This window comes from Heterodontus francisci, chromosome 41 (genome assembly GCF_036365525.1).
Source record: "Heterodontus francisci isolate sHetFra1 chromosome 41, sHetFra1.hap1, whole genome shotgun sequence".
Taxonomy (NCBI): domain Eukaryota; kingdom Metazoa; phylum Chordata; class Chondrichthyes; order Heterodontiformes; family Heterodontidae; genus Heterodontus; species Heterodontus francisci.
This window is the reverse complement of record NC_090411.1, coordinates 13,959,078-13,982,972: the sequence shown is the minus strand read 5'-3', so window position 1 is coordinate 13,982,972 and position 23,895 is coordinate 13,959,078.

Below are 23,895 nucleotides of genomic sequence, written 5' to 3'. Positions count from 1 at the left end.
TTTCCCAGAGTGGGGGTTTCAATTACTAGAGGACACGAGTTCAAAGTGAAAGGGGAAAAGTTTAGGGGGGATATGCGTGGAAAGTTCTTTACGCAGAGGGTGGTGGGCACCTGGAACGCATTGCCAGCGGAGGTGGTAGATGCGGGCACGATGGAGTCTTTTAAGATGTATCTAGACAGATACATGAATGGGCAGGAAGAAAAGAGATACAGAAGCTTAGAAAATAGGCGACATGTTTAGAGAGAGGATCTGGATCGGCGCAGGCTTGGAGGGCCGAAGGGCCTGTTCCTGTGCTGTAATTATCTTTGTTCTTTGTTCTTGTTTTGTTTATTCTGGGCTGTGTGGTACACATTAATTTTAATATTCTGGGCTGTGTGTTACACATTGATTTTGATATGCTGGGCTGTGTGCTACACATTGATTTTAATATTCTGGGCTGTGTGTTACACATTGATTTGGATATTCTGGGCTGTGTGCTACACATTGATTTTATTATTCTGGGCTGTGTGGTACACATTAATTTTAATATTCTGGGCTGTGTGTTACACATTGATTTTGATATTCTGGGCTGTGTGCTACACATTGATTTTAATATTCTGGGCTGTGTGTTGCACATTGATTTTGATATGCTGGGCTGTGTGCTACACATTGATTTTGATATTCTGGGCTGTGTTACACATTGATTTCGATATGCTGGGCTGTGTGTTACTCATTGATTTCGATATTCTGGGCTGTGTGTTTCACATTGATTTTGATATCTTGGGCAGTGTGTTACAGATTGATTTTGATATTCTGGGCTGTGTGTTACACATTGATTTTGATATTCTGGGCTGTGTGTTACTCATTGATTTTAATATTCTGGGCTGTGTGTTACACATTGATTTTGATATTCTGGGCTGTGTGCTACACATTGATTTTAATATTCTGGGCTGTGTGGTACACATTAATTTTAATATTCTGGGCTGTGTGTTACACATTGATTTTGATATTCTGGGCTGTGTGCTACACATTGATTTTAATATTCTGGGCTGTGTGTTGCACATTGATTTTGATATGCTGGGCTGTGTGCTACACATTGATTTTAATATTCTGGGCTGTGTGTTACACATTGATTTTGATATTCTGGGCTGTGTGCTACACATTGATTTTAATATTCTGGGCTGTGTGGTACACATTAATTTTAATATTCTGGGCTGTGTGTTACACATTGATTTTGATATTCTGGGCTGTGTGCTACACATTGATTTTAATATTCTGGGCTGTCTGCTACACATTGATTTCGATATTCTGGGCTGTGTGTTACTCATTGATTTCGATATTCTGGGCTGTGTGTTACACATTGATTTTGATATTCCAGGCTGTGTGTCACACATTGATTTTGATATTCTGGGCTGTGTGTCACTCATTGATTTCGATATTCTGGGCTGTGTGTTACACATTGATTTTGATATCTTGGGCAGTGTGTTACACATTGATTTTGATATTCTGGGCTGTGTGTTACACATTGATTTTGATATTCTGGGCTGTGTGTTACTCATTGATTTTGATATTCTGGGCTGTGTGTTACACATTGATTTCGATATTCTGGGCTGTGTGTTACACATTGATTTCGATATCATGGACAGTGTGTTACACATTGATTTCGATATTCTGGGCTGTGTGTTACACATTGATTTTGATATTCTGGGCTGTGTGTTTCACATTGATTTTGATATTCTGGGCTGTGTGTTACACATTGATTTTGACATTGTGGGCTGTGTGTTACTCATTGATTTCGATATTCTGGGCTGTGTGTTACACATTGATTTTGATATCTTGGGCAGTGTGTTACACATTGATTTTGATATTCTGGGCTGTGTGTTACTCATTGATTTCGATATTCTGGGCTGTGTGTTACGCATTGATTTTGATATCTTGGGCAGTTTGTTACACATTGATTTTGATATTCTGGGCTGTGTGTTACACATTGATTTCGATTTTCTGGGCTGTGTGTTACACATTGATTTTGATATTCTGGGCTGTGTGTTACACATTGATTTTGATATTCTGGGCATGCTTTCCTTCATCGGACGGGGCATTGAGTACAAGAGTTGGCAGGTCATGTTACAGTTGTATAGGACTTTGGTTCGGCCACATTTGGAATACTGCGTACAGTTCTGTTCGCCACATTATCAAAAGGATGTGGATGCTTTGGAAAGGGTGCAGAGGAGGTTCACCAGGATGTTGCCTGGTATGGAGGGCGCTAGCTATGAAGAGAGGTTGAGTAGATTAGGATTATTTTCATTAGAAAGACGGAGGTTGAGGGGGGACCTGATTGAGGTGTACAAAATCATGAGAGGTATAGACAGGGTGGATAGCAAGAAGCTTTTTCCCAGAGTGGGGGTTTCAATTACTAGAGGACACGAGTTCAAAGTGAAAGGGGAAAAGTTTAGGGGGGATATGCGTGGAAAGTTCTTTACGCAGAGGGTGGTGGGCACCTGGAACGCATTGCCAGCGGAGGTGGTAGATGCGGGCACGATGGAGTCTTTTAAGATGTATCTAGACAGATACATGAATGGGCAGGAAGAAAAGAGATACAGAAGCTTAGAAAATAGGCGACATGTTTAGAGAGAGGATCTGGATCGGCGCAGGCTTGGAGGGCCGAAGGGCCTGTTCCTGTGCTGTAATTATCTTTGTTCTTTGTTCTTGTTTTGTTTATTCTGGGCTGTGTGGTACACATTAATTTTAATATTCTGGGCTGTGTGTTACACATTGATTTTGATATGCTGGGCTGTGTGCTACACATTGATTTTATTATTCTGGGCTGTGTGGTACACATTAATTTTAATATTCTGGGCTGTGTGTTACACATTGATTTTGATATTCTGGGCTGTGTGCTACACATTGATTTTAATATTCTGGGCTGTGTGCGACACATTGATTTCGTTATTCTGGGCTGTGTGTTACTCATTGATTTCGATATTCTGGGCTGTGTGTTACACATTGATTTTGATATCTTGGGCAGTATGTTACACATTTATTTCGATATTCTGGGCTGTGTGTTACACATTGATTTCGATATCTTGGGCAGTGTGTTACACATTGATTTTGATATTCTGGGCTGTGTGTTACACATTGATTTCGATATTCTGGGCTGTGTGTTACACATTGATTTCGATATCTTGGGCAGTGTGTTACACATTGATTTCGATATTCTGGGCTGTGTGTTACACATTGATTTTGATATTCTGGGCTGTGTGTTACACATTGATTTTGATATTCTGGGCTGTGTGCTACACATTGATTTTAATATTCTGGGCTGTGTGGTACACATTAATTTTAATATTCTGGGCTGTGTGTTACACATTGATTTTGATATTCTGGGCTGTGTGCTACACATTGATTTTAATATTCTGGGCTGTGTGTTGCACATTGATTTTGATATGCTGGGCTGTGTGCTACACATTGATTTTAATATTCTGGGCTGTGTGGTACACATTAATTTTAATATTCTGGGCTGTGTGTTACACATTGATTTTGATATTCTGGGCTGTGTGCTACACATTGATTTTAATATTCTGGGCTGTCTGCTACACATTGATTTCGATATTCTGGGCTGTGTGTTACTCATTGATTTCGATATTCTGGGCTGTGTGTTACACATTGATTTTGATATTCCAGGCTGTGTGTCACACATTGATTTTGATATTCTGGGCTGTGTGTCACTCATTGATTTCGATATTCTGGGCTGTGTGTTACACATTGATTTTGATATCTTGGGCAGTGTGTTACACATTGATTTTGATATTCTGGGCTGTGTGTTACACATTGATTTTGATATTCTGGGCTGTGTGTTACTCATTGATTTTGATATTCTGGGCTGTGTGTTACACATTGATTTCGATATTCTGGGCTGTGTGTTACACATTTATTTCGATATCATGGACAGTGTGTTACACATTGATTTCGATATTCTGGGCTGTGTGTTACACATTGATTTTGATATTCTGGGCTGTGTGTTTCACATTGATTTCGATATTCTGGGCTGTGTGTTACACATTGATTTCGATATCATGGACAGTGTGTTACACATTGATTTCGATATTCTGGGCTGTGTGTTACACATTGATTTTGATATTCTGGGCTGTGTGTTTCACATTGATTTTGATATTCTGGGCTGTGTGTTACACATTGATTTTGACATTGTGGGCTGTGTGTTACTCATTGATTTCGATATTCTGGGCTGTGTGTTACACATTGATTTTGATATCTTGGGCAGTGTGTTACACATTGATTTTGATATTCTGGGCTGTGTGTTACTCATTGATTTCGATATTCTGGGCTGTGTGTTACGCATTGATTTTGATATCTTGGGCAGTTTGTTACACATTGATTTTGATATTCTGGGCTGTGTGTTACACATTGATTTCGATTTTCTGGGCTGTGTGTTACACATTGATTTTGATATTCTGGGCTGTGTGTTACACATTGATTTTGATATTCTGGGCATGCTTTCCTTCATCGGACGGGGCATTGAGTACAAGAGTTGGCAGGTCATGTTACAGTTGTATAGGACTTTGGTTCGGCCACATTTGGAATACTGCGTACAGTTCTGTTCGCCACATTATCAAAAGGATGTGGATGCTTTGGAAAGGGTGCAGAGGAGGTTCACCAGGATGTTGCCTGGTATGGAGGGCGCTAGCTATGAAGAGAGGTTGAGTAGATTAGGATTATTTTCATTAGAAAGACGGAGGTTGAGGGGGGACCTGATTGAGGTGTACAAAATCATGAGAGGTATAGACAGGGTGGATAGCAAGAAGCTTTTTCCCAGAGTGGGGGTTTCAATTACTAGAGGACACGAGTTCAAAGTGAAAGGGGAAAAGTTTAGGGGGGATATGCGTGGAAAGTTCTTTACGCAGAGGGTGGTGGGCACCTGGAACGCATTGCCAGCGGAGGTGGTAGATGCGGGCACGATGGAGTCTTTTAAGATGTATCTAGACAGATACATGAATGGGCAGGAAGAAAAGAGATACAGAAGCTTAGAAAATAGGCGACATGTTTAGAGAGAGGATCTGGATCGGCGCAGGCTTGGAGGGCCGAAGGGCCTGTTCCTGTGCTGTAATTATCTTTGTTCTTTGTTCTTGTTTTGTTTATTCTGGGCTGTGTGGTACACATTAATTTTAATATTCTGGGCTGTGTGTTACACATTGATTTTGATATGCTGGGCTGTGTGCTACACATTGATTTTAATATTCTGGGCTGTGTGTTACACATTGATTTGGATATTCTGGGCTGTGTGCTACACATTGATTTTATTATTCTGGGCTGTGTGGTACACATTAATTTTAATATTCTGGGCTGTGTGTTACACATTGATTTTGATATTCTGGGCTGTGTGCTACACATTGATTTTAATATTCTGGGCTGTGTGTTGCACATTGATTTTGATATGCTGGGCTGTGTGCTACACATTGATTTTGATATTCTGGGCTGTGTTACACATTGATTTCGATATGCTGGGCTGTGTGTTACTCATTGATTTCGATATTCTGGGCTGTGTGTTTCACATTGATTTTGATATTCTGGGCTGTGTGTTACACATTGATTTCGATATTCTGGGCTGTGTGTTACACATTGATTTTGATATTCTGGGCTGTGTGTTTCACATTGATTTCGATATTCTGGGCTGTGTGTTACACATTGATTTCGATATCATGGACAGTGTGTTACACATTGATTTCGATATTCTGGGCTGTGTGTTACACATTGATTTTGATATTCTGGGCTGTGTGTTTCACATTGATTTTGATATTCTGGGCTGTGTGTTACACATTGATTTTGACATTGTGGGCTGTGTGTTACTCATTGATTTCGATATTCTGGGCTGTGTGTTACACATTGATTTTGATATCTTGGGCAGTGTGTTACACATTGATTTTGATATTCTGGGCTGTGTGTTACTCATTGATTTCGATATTCTGGGCTGTGTGTTACGCATTGATTTTGATATCTTGGGCAGTTTGTTACACATTGATTTTGATATTCTGGGCTGTGTGTTACACATTGATTTCGATTTTCTGGGCTGTGTGTTACACATTGATTTTGATATTCTGGGCTGTGTGTTACACATTGATTTTGATATTCTGGGCATGCTTTCCTTCATCGGACGGGGCATTGAGTACAAGAGTTGGCAGGTCATGTTACAGTTGTATAGGACTTTGGTTCGGCCACATTTGGAATACTGCGTACAGTTCTGTTCGCCACATTATCAAAAGGATGTGGATGCTTTGGAAAGGGTGCAGAGGAGGTTCACCAGGATGTTGCCTGGTATGGAGGGCGCTAGCTATGAAGAGAGGTTGAGTAGATTAGGATTATTTTCATTAGAAAGACGGAGGTTGAGGGGGGACCTGATTGAGGTGTACAAAATCATGAGAGGTATAGACAGGGTGGATAGCAAGAAGCTTTTTCCCAGAGTGGGGGTTTCAATTACTAGAGGACACGAGTTCAAAGTGAAAGGGGAAAAGTTTAGGGGGGATATGCGTGGAAAGTTCTTTACGCAGAGGGTGGTGGGCACCTGGAACGCATTGCCAGCGGAGGTGGTAGATGCGGGCACGATGGAGTCTTTTAAGATGTATCTAGACAGATACATGAATGGGCAGGAAGAAAAGAGATACAGAAGCTTAGAAAATAGGCGACATGTTTAGAGAGAGGATCTGGATCGGCGCAGGCTTGGAGGGCCGAAGGGCCTGTTCCTGTGCTGTAATTATCTTTGTTCTTTGTTCTTGTTTTGTTTATTCTGGGCTGTGTGGTACACATTAATTTTAATATTCTGGGCTGTGTGTTACACATTGATTTTGATATGCTGGGCTGTGTGCTACACATTGATTTTAATATTCTGGGCTGTGTGTTACACATTGATTTGGATATTCTGGGCTGTGTGCTACACATTGATTTTATTATTCTGGGCTGTGTGGTACACATTAATTTTAATATTCTGGGCTGTGTGTTACACATTGATTTTGATATTCTGGGCTGTGTGCTACACATTGATTTTAATATTCTGGGCTGTGTTACACATTGATTTCGATATGCTGGGCTGTGTGTTACTCATTGATTTCGATATTCTGGGCTGTGTGTTTCACATTGATTTTGATATCTTGGGCAGTGTGTTACAGATTGATTTTGATATTCTGGGCTGTGTGTTACACATTGATTTTGATATTCTGGGCTGTGTGTTACTCATTGATTTTAATATTCTGGGCTGTGTGTTACACATTGATTTTGATATTCTGGGCTGTGTGCTACACATTGATTTTAATATTCTGGGCTGTGTGGTACACATTAATTTTAATATTCTGGGCTGTGTGTTACACATTGATTTTGATATTCTGGGCTGTGTGCTACACATTGATTTTAATATTCTGGGCTGTGTGTTGCACATTGATTTTGATATGCTGGGCTGTGTGCTACACATTGATTTTAATATTCTGGGCTGTGTGTTACACATTGATTTTGATATTCTGGGCTGTGTGCTACACATTGATTTTAATATTCTGGGCTGTGTGGTACACATTAATTTTAATATTCTGGGCTGTGTGTTACACATTGATTTTGATATTCTGGGCTGTGTGCTACACATTGATTTTAATATTCTGGGCTGTCTGCTACACATTGATTTCGATATTCTGGGCTGTGTGTTACTCATTGATTTCGATATTCTGGGCTGTGTGTTACACATTGATTTTGATATTCCAGGCTGTGTGTCACACATTGATTTTGATATTCTGGGCTGTGTGTCACTCATTGATTTCGATATTCTGGGCTGTGTGTTACACATTGATTTTGATATCTTGGGCAGTGTGTTACACATTGATTTTGATATTCTGGGCTGTGTGTTACACATTGATTTTGATATTCTGGGCTGTGTGTTACTCATTGATTTTGATATTCTGGGCTGTGTGTTACACATTGATTTCGATATTCTGGGCTGTGTGTTACACATTGATTTCGATATCATGGACAGTGTGTTACACATTGATTTCGATATTCTGGGCTGTGTGTTACACATTGATTTTGATATTCTGGGCTGTGTGTTTCACATTGATTTTGATATTCTGGGCTGTGTGTTACACATTGATTTTGACATTGTGGGCTGTGTGTTACTCATTGATTTCGATATTCTGGGCTGTGTGTTACACATTGATTTTGATATCTTGGGCAGTGTGTTACACATTGATTTTGATATTCTGGGCTGTGTGTTACTCATTGATTTCGATATTCTGGGCTGTGTGTTACGCATTGATTTTGATATCTTGGGCAGTTTGTTACACATTGATTTTGATATTCTGGGCTGTGTGTTACACATTGATTTCGATTTTCTGGGCTGTGTGTTACACATTGATTTTGATATTCTGGGCTGTGTGTTACACATTGATTTTGATATTCTGGGCATGCTTTCCTTCATCGGACGGGGCATTGAGTACAAGAGTTGGCAGGTCATGTTACAGTTGTATAGGACTTTGGTTCGGCCACATTTGGAATACTGCGTACAGTTCTGTTCGCCACATTATCAAAAGGATGTGGATGCTTTGGAAAGGGTGCAGAGGAGGTTCACCAGGATGTTGCCTGGTATGGAGGGCGCTAGCTATGAAGAGAGGTTGAGTAGATTAGGATTATTTTCATTAGAAAGACGGAGGTTGAGGGGGGACCTGATTGAGGTGTACAAAATCATGAGAGGTATAGACAGGGTGGATAGCAAGAAGCTTTTTCCCAGAGTGGGGGTTTCAATTACTAGAGGACACGAGTTCAAAGTGAAAGGGGAAAAGTTTAGGGGGGATATGCGTGGAAAGTTCTTTACGCAGAGGGTGGTGGGCACCTGGAACGCATTGCCAGCGGAGGTGGTAGATGCGGGCACGATGGAGTCTTTTAAGATGTATCTAGACAGATACATGAATGGGCAGGAAGAAAAGAGATACAGAAGCTTAGAAAATAGGCGACATGTTTAGAGAGAGGATCTGGATCGGCGCAGGCTTGGAGGGCCGAAGGGCCTGTTCCTGTGCTGTAATTATCTTTGTTCTTTGTTCTTGTTTTGTTTATTCTGGGCTGTGTGGTACACATTAATTTTAATATTCTGGGCTGTGTGTTACACATTGATTTTGATATGCTGGGCTGTGTGCTACACATTGATTTTAATATTCTGGGCTGTGTGTTACACATTGATTTTGATATTCTGGGCTGTGTGCTACACATTGATTTTATTATTCTGGGCTGTGTGGTACACATTAATTTTAATATTCTGGGCTGTGTGTTACACATTGATTTTGATATTCTGGGCTGTGTGCTACACATTGATTTTAATATTCTGGGCTGTGTGCGACACATTGATTTCGTTATTCTGGGCTGTGTGTTACTCATTGATTTCGATATTCTGGGCTGTGTGTTACACATTGATTTTGATATCTTGGGCAGTATGTTACACATTTATTTCGAGATTCTGGGCTGTGTGTTACACATTGATTTCGATATCTTGGGCAGTGTGTTACACATTGATTTTGATATTCTGGGCTGTGTGTTACACATTGATTTCGATATTCTGGGCTGTGTGTTACACATTGATTTCGATATCTTGGGCAGTGTGTTACACATTGATTTCGATATTCTGGGCTGTGTGTTACACATTGATTTTGATATTCTGGGCTGTGTGTTACACATTGATTTTGATATTCTGGGCTGTGTGTTACACATTGATTTTGACATTGTGGGCTGTGTGTTACTCATTGATTTCGATATTCTGGGCTGTGTGTTACACATTGATTTTGATATCTTGGGCAGTGTGTTACACATTGATTTTGATATTCTGGGCTGTGTGTTACTCATTGATTTCGATATTCTGGGCTGTGTGTTACGCATTGATTTTGATATCTTGGGCAGTTTGTTACACATTGATTTTGATATTCTGGGCTGTGTGTTACACATTGATTTCGGTATTCTGGGCTGTGTGTGACACATTGATTTCGGTATTCTGGGCTGTGTGTTACACATTGATTTTGATATCTTGGGCTGTGTGTTACACATTGATTTTGATATTCTGGGCTGTGTGTGACACATTGATTTTGATATTCTGGGCTGTGTGTTACACATTGATTTTGATATTCTGGGCTGTGTTACACATTGATTTCGATATGCTGGGCTGTGTGTTACAGATTGATTTCAATGTTCTGGGCTGTGTGTTACTCATTGATTTTGATATTCTGGGCTGTGTGTTACAGATTGATTTTGATATTCTGGGCTGTGTGTTACTCATTGATTTCGATATTCTGGGCTGTGTGTTACACATTGATTTTGATATCTTGGGCAGTGTGTTACACATTGATTTTGATATTCTGGGCTGTGTGTTACACATTGATTTTGATATTCTGGGCTGTGTGTTACTCATTGATTTTAATATTCTGGGCTGTGTGTTACACATTGATTTTGATATCTTGGGCTGTGTGCTACACATTGATTTTAATATTCTGGGCTGTGTGGTACACATTAATTTTAATATTCTGGGCTGTGTGTTACACATTGATTTTGATATTCTGGGCTGTGTGCTACACATTGATTTTAATATCTGGGCTGTGTGGTACACATTAATTTTAATATTCTGGGCTGTGTGCTACACATTGATTTTGATATGCTGGGCTGTGTGCTACACATTGATTTTAATATTCTGGGCTGTGCGTTACACATTGATTTTGATATTCTGGGCTGTGTGGTACACATTAATTTTAATATTCTGGGCTGTGTGTTACACATTGATTTTGTATATCTGGGCTGTGTTTCACATTGATTTCGATATTCTGGGCTGTGTGGTGCACATTAATTTCGATATTCTGGGCTGTGTGTTACACATTAATTTCAATATCCTGGGCTGTGTTACACATTAACTTCGATATTCTGGGCTGTGTGTTACACATTGTTTTCAATATCCTGGGCTGTGTTACACATTGATTTCGATATTCTGGGCTGTGTGTTACACATTAATTTCAATATCCTGGGCTGTGTTACACATTAATTTCGATATTCTGGGCTGTGTGTTACACATTGTTTTCAATATCCTGGGCTGTGTTACACATTGATTTCGATATTCTGGGCTGTGTTACACATTAATTTCGATATTCTGGGCTGTGTGTTACACATTGTTTTCAATATCCTGGGCTGTGTTACACATTGATTTCGATATTCTGTGCTGTGTGTTACACATTAATTTCAATATCCTGGGCTGTGTTACACATTAATTTCGATATTCTGGGCTGTGTTACACATTAATTTCGATATTCTGGGCTGTGTGTTACACATTGTTTTCAATATCCTGGGCTGTTTTACACATTGATTTCGATATTCTGGGCTGTGTTACACATTGTTTTCAATATCCTGGGCTGTGTTACACATTAATTTCGATATTCTGGGCTGTGTTACACATTGTTTTCAATATCCTGGGCTGTGTTCCACATTAATTTCAATATCCTGGGCTGTGTTACACATTGATTTCGATATTCTGGGCTGTGTTACACATTGTTTTCCATATCCTGGGCTGTGTTACACATTAATTACGATATTCTGGGCTGTGTTACACATTGTTTTCAATATCCTGGGCTGTGTTACACATTAATTTCCAATATCCTGGGCTGTGTTACACATTGTTTTCAATATCCTGGGCTGTGTTACACATTAATTTCAATATCCTGGGCTGTGTTACACATTGTTTTCAATATCCTGGGCTGTGTTACATATTGATTTCAATATCCTGGGCTGTGTGTTCCTCATTGATTTCAATATTCTGGGCTGTGTGTTACCTTTTGATTTCAATATTCTGGGCTGTGTGTTACTCATTGATTTCAATATTCTGGGCTCTGTGTTACACATTGATTTCAATATTCTGGGCTGTGTGTTACACATTGATTTCAATATTCTGGGCTGTGTGTTACTCATTGATTTCAATATTCTGGGCTGTGTGTTACTCATTGATTTTGTATTTCTGGGCTGTGTTACACATTGATTTCAATATTCTGGGCTGTGTGTTACAGATTGATTTCAATGTTCTGGGCTGTGTGTTACACATTGATTTTGTATTTCTGGGTTGTGTGTTACACATTGATTTTGATATGCTGGGCTGTGTGCTACACATTGATTTTAATATTCTGGGCTATGCGTTAGACTTTGATTTTGTTATTCTGGGCTGTGCGTTACACATTGATTTTGTTATTCTGGGCTGTGTGTTACACATTGATTTTGTATTTCTGGGCTGTATGTTACACATTGATTTTGATATTCTGGGCTGTGTGCTACACATTGATTTTAATATTCTGGGCTGTGCGTTACACATTGATTTTGTTATTCTGGGCTGTGCATTAGACATTGATTTTGTTATTCTGGACTGTGTGTTACACATTGATTTTGTATTTCTGGGCTGTGTTACACATTGATTTCGATATCCTGGGCTGTGTGTTACAGATTAATTTCAATGTTCTGGGCTGTGTGTTACACATTGATTTTGATATACTGGGCTATGTGTTACACATTGATTTCGATATTCTGGGCTGTGTGGTACACATTAATTTTAATATTCTGGGCTGTGTGTTACACATTGATTTTGATATGCTGGGCTGTGTGCTACACATTGATTTCGATATTCTGGGCTGTGTGTTACAGATTGATTTCAATGTTCTGGGCTGTGTGTTACACATTGATTTTGTTATTCTGGGCTGTGTGTTACACATTGATTTCGATATTCTGGGCTGTGTGTTACAGATTGATTTCAATGTTCTAGGCTGTGTGTTACTCATTGATTTTGATATTCTGGGCTGTGTGTGACACATTGATTTTGATATTCTGTGTTGTGTGTTACACATTGATTTCGATATTCTGGGCTGTGTGGTGCACATTAATTTCAATATCCTGGGCTGTGTTACACATTAATTTCGATATTCTGGGCTGTGTTACACATTAATTTCGATATTCTGGGCTGTGTGTTACATATTAATTTCAATATCCTGGACTGTGTTACACATTGTTTTCAATATCCTGGGCTGTGTTACACATTGATTTCGATATTCTGGGCTGTGTTACACATTGTTTTCAATATCCTGGGCTGTGTTACACATTGTTTTCAATATCCTGGGCTGTGTTACACATTAATTTCAATATCCTGGGCTGTGTTACACATTGATTTCGATATTCTGGGCTGTGTTACACATTGTTTTCAATATCCTGGGCTGTGTTACACATTGATTTTAATATTCTGGGCTGTGCGTTACACATTGATTTTGTTATTCTGGGCTGTGCATTAGACATTGATTTTGTTATTCTGGACTGTGTGTTACACATTGATTTTGTATTTCTGGGCTGTGTTACACATTGATTTCGATATCCTGGGCTGTGTGTTACAGATTGATTTCAATGTTCTGGGCTGTGTGTTCCACATTGATTTTGATATTCTGGGCTATGTGTTACACATTGATTTTGATATTCTGGGCTGTGTGGTACACATTAATTTTAATATTCTGGGCTGTGTGTTACACATTGATTTTGATATGCTGGGCTGTGTGCGACACATTGATTTTAATATTCTGGGCTGTGCGTTACACATTGATTTTGTTATTCTGGGCTGTGCGTTACACATTGATTTTGTTATTCTGGGCTGTGTGTTACACATTGATTTTGTATTTCTGGGCTGTGTTACACATTGATTTCGATATTCTGGGCTGTGTGTTACAGATTGATTTCAATGTTCTGGGCTGTGTGTTACTCATTGATTTTGATATTCTGGGCTGTGTGTTACACATTGATTTCGACATTCTGTGTTGTGTGTTACACATTGATTTTGATATTCTGGGCTGTGTGGTGCACATTAATTTCAATATCCTGGGCTGTGTTACACATTAATTTCGATATTCTGGGCTGTGTTACACATTAATTTCGATATTCTGGGCTGTGTGTTACATATTAATTTCAATATCCTGGGCTGTGTTACACATTGTTTTCAATATCCTGGGCTGTGTTACACATTGATTTCGATATTCTGGGCTGTGTTACACATTGTTTTCAATATCCTGGGCTGTGTTACACATTAATTTCGATATTCTGGGCTGTGTTACACATTGTTTTCAATATCCTGGGCTGTGTTACACATTAATTTCAATATCCTGGGCTGTGTTACACATTGATTTCGATATTCTGGGCTGTGTTACACATTGTTTTCAATATCCTGGGCTGTGTTACACATTGATTTTGATATGCTGGGCTGTGTGCTACACATTGATTTTAATATTCTGGGCTGTGTGTTACACATTGATTTTGTATTTCTGGGCTGTGTGTTACACATTGATTTTGATATGCTGGGCTGTGTGCTACACATTGATTTTAATATTCTAGACTGTGCGTTACACATTGATTTTGTTATTCTGGGCTGTGCGTTACACATTGATTTTGTTATTCTGGACTGTGTGTTACACATTGATTTTGTATTTCTGGGCTGTGTTACACATTGATTTTGTATTTCTGGGTTGTGTGTTACACATTGATTTTGATATGCTGGGCTGTGTGTTACACATTGATTTTGTATTTCTGGGCTGTGTTACACATTGATTTCGATATTCTGGGCTGTGTGTTACAGATTGATTTCAATGTTCTGGGCTGTGTGTTACTCATTGATTTTGATATTCTGGGCTGTGTGTTACACATTAATTTCAATATCCTGGGCTGTGTTACACATTGTATTCAATATCCTGGGCTGTGTTCCACATTGATTTTGTTATTCTGGGCTGTGTGGTGCACATTAATTTCAATATCCTGGGCTGTGTTACACATTAATTTCGATATTCTGGGCTGTGTTACATATTAATTTCAATATCCTGGGCTGTGTTACACATTGTTTTCAATATCCTGGGCTGTGTTACACATTGATTTCGATATTCTGGGCTGTGTTACACATTGTTTTCAATATCCTGGGCTGTGTTACACATAAATTTCGATATTCTGGGCTGTGTTACACATTGTTTTCAATATCCTGGGCTGTGTTACACATTGTTTTCAATATCCTGGGCTGTGTTACATATTGATTTCAATATTCTGGGCTGTGTGTTACCTTTTGATTTCAATATTCTGTGCTGTGTGTTACTCATTGATTTCAATATTCTGGGCTGTGTGTTACACATTGATTTCAATATTCTGGGCTGTGTGTTACACATTGATTTCAATATTCTGGGCTGTGTGTTACTCATTGATTTCAATATTCTGGGCTGAGTGTTACTCATTGTTTTTGAATATTCTGGGCTGTGTGTTACTCATTGATTTCAATATTCTGGGCTGTGTGTTACTCATTGATTTCAATATCCTGGGCTGTGTTACACATTGTTTTCAATATCCTGGGCTGTGTGTTACTCATTGATTTCAATATCCTGGGCTGTGTTACACATTGTTTTCAATATCCTGGGCTGTGTTACATATTGATTTCAATATTCTGGGCTGTGTGTTACTCATTGATTTCAATATTCTGGGCTGTGTGTTACCTTTTGATTTCAATATTCTGGGCTGTGTGTTACTCATTGATTTCAATATTCTGGGCTGTGTTACACATTGATTTCAATATTCTGGGCTGTGTGTTACACATTGATTTCAATATTCTGGGCTGTGTGTTACCTTTTGATTTCAATATTCTGGGCTGTGTGTTACTCGTTGATTTCAGTATTCTGGGCTGTGTGTTACTCATTGATTTCAATATTCTGGGCTGTGTGTTACATATTGATTTCGATATCCTTGGCTGTGTGTTACACATTGATTTCAATATCCTGGGCTGTGTTACACATTGATTTTGATATTCTGGGCTGTGTGTTACATATTGATTTCGCTATTCTGGGCTGTGTGTTACTCATTGATTTCAATATTCTGGGCTGTGTGTTACACATTGATTTCGATATCCTTGGCTGTGTGTTACACATTGATTTCGATATTCTGGGCTGTGTGTTACCTTTTGATTTCAATGTTCTGGGCTGTGTGTTACACATTGATTTCGATATCCTTGGCTGTGTGTTACTCATTGATTTCAATATTCTGGGCTGTGTGTTATTCATTGATTTTGATATCTTGGGCTGTGTGTTCCACATTGATTTCAATATTCTGGGCTGTGTTACACGTTGATTTCGATATTCTGGGCTGTGTGTTACACATTGATTTCGATATTCTGGGTTGTCTGTTACACATTGATTTCGATATTCTGGGCTGTGTGTTACACATTGAGTTCAATATCCTGGGCTGTGTGTTACACATTGATTTCAATATCCTGGGCTGTGTTACACATTGATTTCGATATTCTGGGCTGTGTATTACACATTGATTTTAATATCCTGGGCTGTGTTACACATTGATTTTGCTATTCTGGGCTGTGTGTTACACATTAATTTCGATATTCTGGGCTATGTGTTACACATCGATTTTGTATTTCTGGGCTGTGTGTTACACATTGATTTTGATATTCTGGGCTGTGCGTTACACATTGATTTCGATAATCTGGGCTGTTTGTATTACGCATTGATTTCAATATCCTGGCTCTGTTACACATTGATTTCGCTATTCTGGGCTGTGCGTTACACATTGATTTTGATATTCTGGGCTGTGCGTTACACATTAATTTCGATATTCTGGGCTGTGCGTTACACATTGATTTTGATATTCTGGGCTGTGCGTTACACATTAATTTCAATATTCTGGGCTGTGTGTTACACATTGATTTCAATATTCTGGGCTGTGTGTTACTCATTGATTTCAATATTCTGGGCTGTGTGTTACACATTGATTTCAATATTCTGGGCTGTGTGTTACCTTTTGATTTCAATATTCTGGGCTGTGTGTTACTCATTGATTTCAGTATTCTGGGCTGTGTGTTACTCATTGATTTCAATATTCTGGGCTGTGTGTTACCTTTTGATTTCAATATTCTGGGCTGTGTGTTACTCATTGATTTCAGTATTCTGGGCTGTGTGTTACACATTGATTTCGATATCCTTGGCTGTGTGTTACACATTGATTTCAATATCCTGGGCTGTGTTACACATTGATTTTGATATTCTGGGCTGTGTGTTACATATTGATTTCGCTATTCTGGGCTGTGTGTTACTCATTGATTTCAATATTCTGGGCTGTGTGTTACACATTGATTTCGATATCCTTGGCTGTGTGTTACACATTGATTTCGATATTCTGGGCTGTGTGTTACCTTTTGATTTCAATATTCTGGGCTGTGTGTTACACATTGATTTCGATATCCTTGGCTGTGTGTTACTCATTGATTTCAATATTCTGGGCTGTGTGTTATTCATTGATTTTGATATCTTGGGCTGTGTGTTCCACATTGATTTCAATATACTGGGCTGTGTGTTACACATTGATTTCGATATTCTGGGCTGTGTGTTACACATTGATTTCGATATTCTGGGCTGTGTGTTACACATTGATTTCGATATTCTGGGCTGTGTGTTACACATTGATTTCAATATTCTGGGCTGTGTTACACGTTGATTTCGATATTCTGGGCTGTGTGTTACACATTGATTTCGATATTCTGGGTTGTCTGTTACACATTGATTTCGATATTCTGGGCTGTGTGTTACACATTGAGTTCAATATCCTGGGCTGTGTTACACATTGATTTCGATATTCTGGGCTGTGTATTACACATTGATTTTAATATCCTGGGCTGTGTTACACATTGATTTTGCTATTCTGGGCTGTGTGTTACACATTAATTTCGATCTTCTGGGCTGTGTGTTACACATCGATTTTGTATTTCTGGGCTGTGTGTTACACATTGATTTTGATATTCTGGGCTGTGCGTTACACATTGATTTCGATAATCTGGGCTGTTTGTATTACGCATTGATTTCAATATCCTGGCTGTGTTACACATTGATTTCGCTATTCTGGGCTGTGCGTTACACATTGATTTTGATATTCTGGGCTGTGCGTTACACATTAATTTCAATATTCTGGGCTGTGTGTTACACATTGATTTCAATATTCTGGGCTGTGTGTTACTCATTGATTTCAATATTCTGGGCTGTGTGTTACACATTGATTTCAATATTCTGGGCTGTGTGTTACCTTTTGATTTCAATATTCTGGGCTGTGTGTTACTCATTGATTTCAGTATTCTGGGCTGTGTGTTACTCATTGATTTCAATATTCTGGGCTGTGTGTTACCTTTTGATTTCAATATTCTGGGCTGTGTGTTACTCATTGATTTCAGTATTCTGGGCTGTGTGTTACACATTGATTTCGATATCCTTGGCTGTGTGTTACACATTGATTTCAATATCCTGGGCTGTGTTACACATTGATTTTGATATTCTGGGCTGTGTGTTACATATTGATTTCGCTATTCTGGGCTGTGTGTTACTCATTGATTTCAATATTCTGGGCTGTGTGTTACACATTGATTTCGATATCCTTGGCTGTGTGTTACACATTGATTTCGATATCCTTGGCTGTGTGTTACACATTGATTTCGATATTCTGGGCTGTGTGTTACCTTTTGATTTCAATATTCTGGGCTGTGTGTTACAAATGGATTTCAATGTTCTGGGCTGTGTGTTATTCATTGATTTTGATATCTTGGGCTGTGTGTTCCACATTGATTTCAATATACTGGGCTGTGTGTTACACATTGATTTCGATATTCTGGGCTGTGTGTTACACATTGATTTCGATATTCTGGGCTGTGTGTTACACATTGATTTCGATATTCTGGGCTGTGTGTTACACATTGATTTCAATATTCTGGGCTGTGTTACACATTGATTTCGATATTCTGGGCTGTGTTTTACACATTTATTTCGATATTCTGGGTTGTGCGTTACACATTGATTTCGATAATCTGGGCTGTTTGTGTTACGCATTGATTTCAATATCCTGGGCTGTGTTACACATTGATTTCGCTATTCTGGGCTGTGCGTTACACATTGATTTTGATATTCTGGGCTGTGCGTTACACATTAATTTCGATATTCTGGGCTGATGCGTTACACATTGATTTTGATATTCTGGGCTGTGCGTTACACATTAATTTCGATATTCTGGGCTGTGTGTTACACATTGATTTTGTTATTCTGGGCTGTGTTTTACACGTTGATTTTGTATTTCTGGGCTGTTTGTATTACCCATTGATTTCAATATTTTGGGCTGTGTGTTACACATTGATTTTGATATTCTGGGATGTGCGTTACACATTGATTTTGTTATTCTGGGCTGTGCGTTACACATTGATTTCAATATTCTGGGCTGTGTGTTACACATTGATTTTGATATTCTGGGCTGTGTGTTACACATTGATTTTGATATTCGGGGCTGTGTGTTACTCATTGATTTTGATATCTTGGGCTGTGTGTTACACATTGATTTCGATATTCTGGGCTGTGCGTTGCACATTGATTTTGATATTCTGGGCTGTGTGTTACACATTGATTTTGTTATTCTGGGCTGTGCGTTACACATTGATTTCAATATTCTGAGCTGTGTGTTACACATTGATTTCGATATTCTGGGCTGTGTGTTACACATTGATTTCGATATTCTGGGCTGTGTTACCTATTGATTTTGATATTCTGGGCTGTGTTTTTTTATTTTATTTATTTTATTTAGAGATACAGCACTGAAACAGGCCCTTCGGCCCACTGAGTCTGTGCCGACCAAGAACCACTCATTTATACTAACCCTACAGTAATCCCATATTCACTACCACCTACCTACACTAGGGGCAATTTATAATGGCCAATTTACCTATCACCTGCAAGTCTTTGGCAGTGGGAGGAAACTGGAGCACCCGGCGAAAACCCACGCGGTCACAGGGAGAACTTGCAAACTCCGCACAGGCAGTACCCAGAATTGAACCCGGGTCCCTGGAGCTGTGAGGCTGTGGTGCTAACCTCTGCGCCACCCTATTGTTACCTTTTGATTTCAATATTCTGGGCTGTGTGTTAGACATTGATTTCAATGTTCTGGGCTGTGTGTTACTCATTGATTTTGATATTCTGGGCTGTGTGTTACACATTGATTTTGATATTCTGGGCTGTGTGTTACACATTGATTTTGATATTCTGAGCTCCGCCTGTGTTACCCATAGAATGGTACAGCATATTGGCCCAGGATCGTGGCCTACAGGAGAGTAGCGGACCTGCGGGAGAAACACGGAGTGGGGAGCAGTTAAATAAAGCCCGAGGTTCGTGGCCTGCAGCACTTACCTTGCGGGAGAGTAGCGGACATGCGGGAGGAACACTGAGCAAGGAGTGGTTAAATAAAGGCAGAGGATCGTGGCCTACAGCACTTACCTTCCGGGAGAGTAGCGGGCCCACAGGAGGAGCAGGGAGTAGTTAAATAAAAGCAGAGGATCGCGGTCTACAGCACTTACCTTCTGAGGGAGCAGCGGAGAGGAGTCCAGGCGCGCCTGAGTTTGAAAATAAAGTGAATAGTGACTTCACAGGAAAACTGCAAGGTGATTGGTTGGTGATTAACTGCTGTTAGAGGATATATGTAAATAGCTGGGTTAGTACACCACTGCTAGGGTGCGTGTGTAAATAGCTACAAATTAGAAAAAACTTAAAATTAAAATTTATGTAATTACCTTCTAATTAATTAAGGCACACAAGCAGGAAGGAAAAGCTGTTGAGTCTACTGTTTTATTTTAAAGTCGTAAGGTTTATTATTGAGGTTATTACTATTGTTAACATTTTAGTAATTGTAGGGTATATTAGTAGTGGTAAGGTAGATTAGTTTTGGTAAGTGGACATCACAGGGAAGCAGGTAGGCGATTGGTTGGGTGAGACTTCAGAGCTACAAACAGAGTGAGAGGGGAGAGAGACCAGCAAGGCACAGGGAGCTAGTTGGTGATTATCTAGTGGATATTTTCTTACTTTCTTCTTTCTGCTGATTTTTATTTATTCTCTAACATTTAAGTCTATCTACTATGTAGAAGCTGAAATACCAGTCGTCAGTAGGTGGTTACCCATTTGTTCATTTGATTTATAACCATTTTATTGTGTTTATCTAACTTCCAATTTTAGCACAGTAAATAAATAATTCAAGGCATGGCAGGGCTGCTCACACCTGTCGAATGCACATCCTGTGCCATGTGGGGACTCCAGGACTCTGCCCATGTCCTGTACAACGACATGTGCAGAAAGTGTCACCAAATGCAGAAACTCGAGCACCAAATCTTGAAACTCGAGGAGCAGCTGGTGTCACTGAGGTGCATTCGCGAGGATGAGAGATACATGGATAGCACATTTCAGGAGGTGGTCACCCCCTAACTTAAGAGAGCACAAGCAGAGAGGGACTGGGTGGCTGTCAGACAGACAAGAAGGACAAGACAGGTAGTGCAGGAGACCCCGCTGGGCATCCCACGTTCTAACCGGTGTTCAATTCAGAGTACGATGGGAGAGAGGGTTCCTCTGGAGAGTGCAGCGAGAGTCATGACCAGAGCACCATGGGTGGCTCAACTGTGCAGGGAGGGAGGAGAAAAGACAGGAGAGCAGTAGTGGTAGGGGATTCTATAGTTAGGGGAACAGAGAGGCATTTCTGTGGTCGCAGACATGATTTCAGGATGGTTTGTTGCCTCCCTGGAGCAAGGGTCATGGATATCACCGAGCGGCTGCAGAGCATTCTGGAGGGCGAGTGTGCACTGCCAGAGGTCATGGTCCACATTGGTACCAACGATATAGGAAGAAAGAGGGATGAGGTGCTGCAGGCTGTTAGGGAGTTAGGAAAGCAATTAGCAAGCAGGACCTCACAGGTAGTAATCTCCGGATTACACTCAAGGCCACATGCTAGTGAATATAGAAATAGGGGAATACACCAGAAGAATGCATGGCTGGAGAGATGGTGCAGGAGCGAGGGCTTCAGATTTCTGAGGCTTTGGGAAAGGTTCTGGGGAAGGTGGGACCTGTACAAGCCAGACAGTCTGCACCTGAACAGGACTGGGACAAATACCCTTGCGGGAAGGTTTGTGAGTGCTGTTGGGGATGGTTTAATCTAGATTGGCAGAGGGATGGGAATCTGAGGGCAGTTTCAGATCGGAAAAATTCAGGGCAAGGAACGGGAGGCAGAAAATTAGCGAGTGACTCAAAAACAGAAGAAGCAAAGGTTGAAAAGGTTAAAAGGTGTATATTTAAATGCAAGGAGTATAATAAATAAAGCAGATGAGCTGAGGGTACAGATAGATACATGGCAGCATGATATCATTGCTATAATAGAAACTTGGCTTAAAGAGGGGCAAAAATGGCAGCTTACCGGGAGTGGGGGCGCAGATTTAGGGTGATTGGTAGAAGGATTAGAGGGGACATGAGGGAAAATTTTTTCAGCCAGAGAGTGGTGTGTGTCTGGAATTCACTGCCCCGATCGGTGGTGGAGGCAGAAACTCTCAACTCATTGAAAAGGTACCTGGACCTTCAGGTTAGGTAAGGCTACGGACCAGGTGCTGGAAGGTGGGATTAGATTGGGCGGCTAGTTTATTCAGCCGGCGCAGACACGATGGGCTGAATGGCCTCTTTCTGTGCCGTAACTTTTCTATGGTTCTATCCTTCTCTATTTTTTAATTCTACCTATAAAGTCTCCACTGCTGTTTATTTCTCTTGTCATTAAAAGTAACTTCATCCCTATTCACAAATGCTATTCCTCACCCTCTACCAAATTCCCTATTCTTACTATGGACCTTATGATCTGGTATATTTACTTTCCAGTCCTGACCATTGTGCAGCCCTGTCTCAGTAATGGCTGCTAGGTCATACTCTTTAAGTTGAATTTGCACCTGTGATTTATTCAGCTTGTTCCTTGTACTCTTTATGCTTTTATAAAGAACATTTATTTGTGCCACACACCCTAACCTGTCCTTCAGCTCTAATGTTTTACTCCCTTTTATTTCTCTGTCCTGGTTTAATCATTTTACATCTTTTAGTTTTCCCTTTACCTATATTGCCTAAAGCACCATTTCTGACTATTGATCTAGTCTATTCCTTTTCAAATTTTTCAGAATTATTACTTATCCCACCTTTTTCACCTGGGCTCACCCCCCCCCATTTGCCACCTACAAGTCCTTTTGACTGCCCCCCCATAGATCCTTTTACTTCGGACCCTGATCCCAGCGTAGTTCAGGTGGAGCCCACCCAATTGTACAGTTCCTCCCTGTCCCAGTACTGCTGCCAGTGTCCCATGAAATGGAACCTCTCATTCCCACATTGCTCCTTCAGTCACTTGTTCACCCTTAACCTTTTTACCCCTACTCCAGTTTGCACATGGCTAATCCAGAGATTAGAAGCCTTGACATTCTGGTGCTTTTTTAACTTAGCTCCAAGCTCCTGGAACTCTCTGAACAAGACCTCTCCCCCACGCTTTACTATGTTGTTCATTCTGACATGGATCACAACGACTGGATCTTCCCCTCCCTCTCCAATATCCTTTCAAGCCAGTTCTAGATGCCCCTCACCCTGGCTCCAGGTGGGTAAGATGCCACATGGGTTTCTCAATCCTGCTTACAAAGGCTGATAATTATTGAATTATTTAATTAATGTCAATCACCTTAAATCTGTGCCTTCTGGTTCTCAACCCTTCAGCAGCTAATGACAGTTTCTCCTTATTTATCCTATCTAAACCCGTCATGATTTTAAATACCTCTATCAAATCTCCTCTTCGCATTCTCAGCTCTGAAGAGAAACCCTGACTACTCCAGTTGATCCACATAACTGTAATCCCTCATCCCTGGAACTATTTTAATACATCTCTTCTGTATCCTCTCCAAAGCCTTCAGATCTTCCTCAAGGAGGGTGCCCAGAATTGAACAATACTCCAGCTGGGGCTGAACTAGTGTGTTATGTAGGTTCAGCATAATTTCCT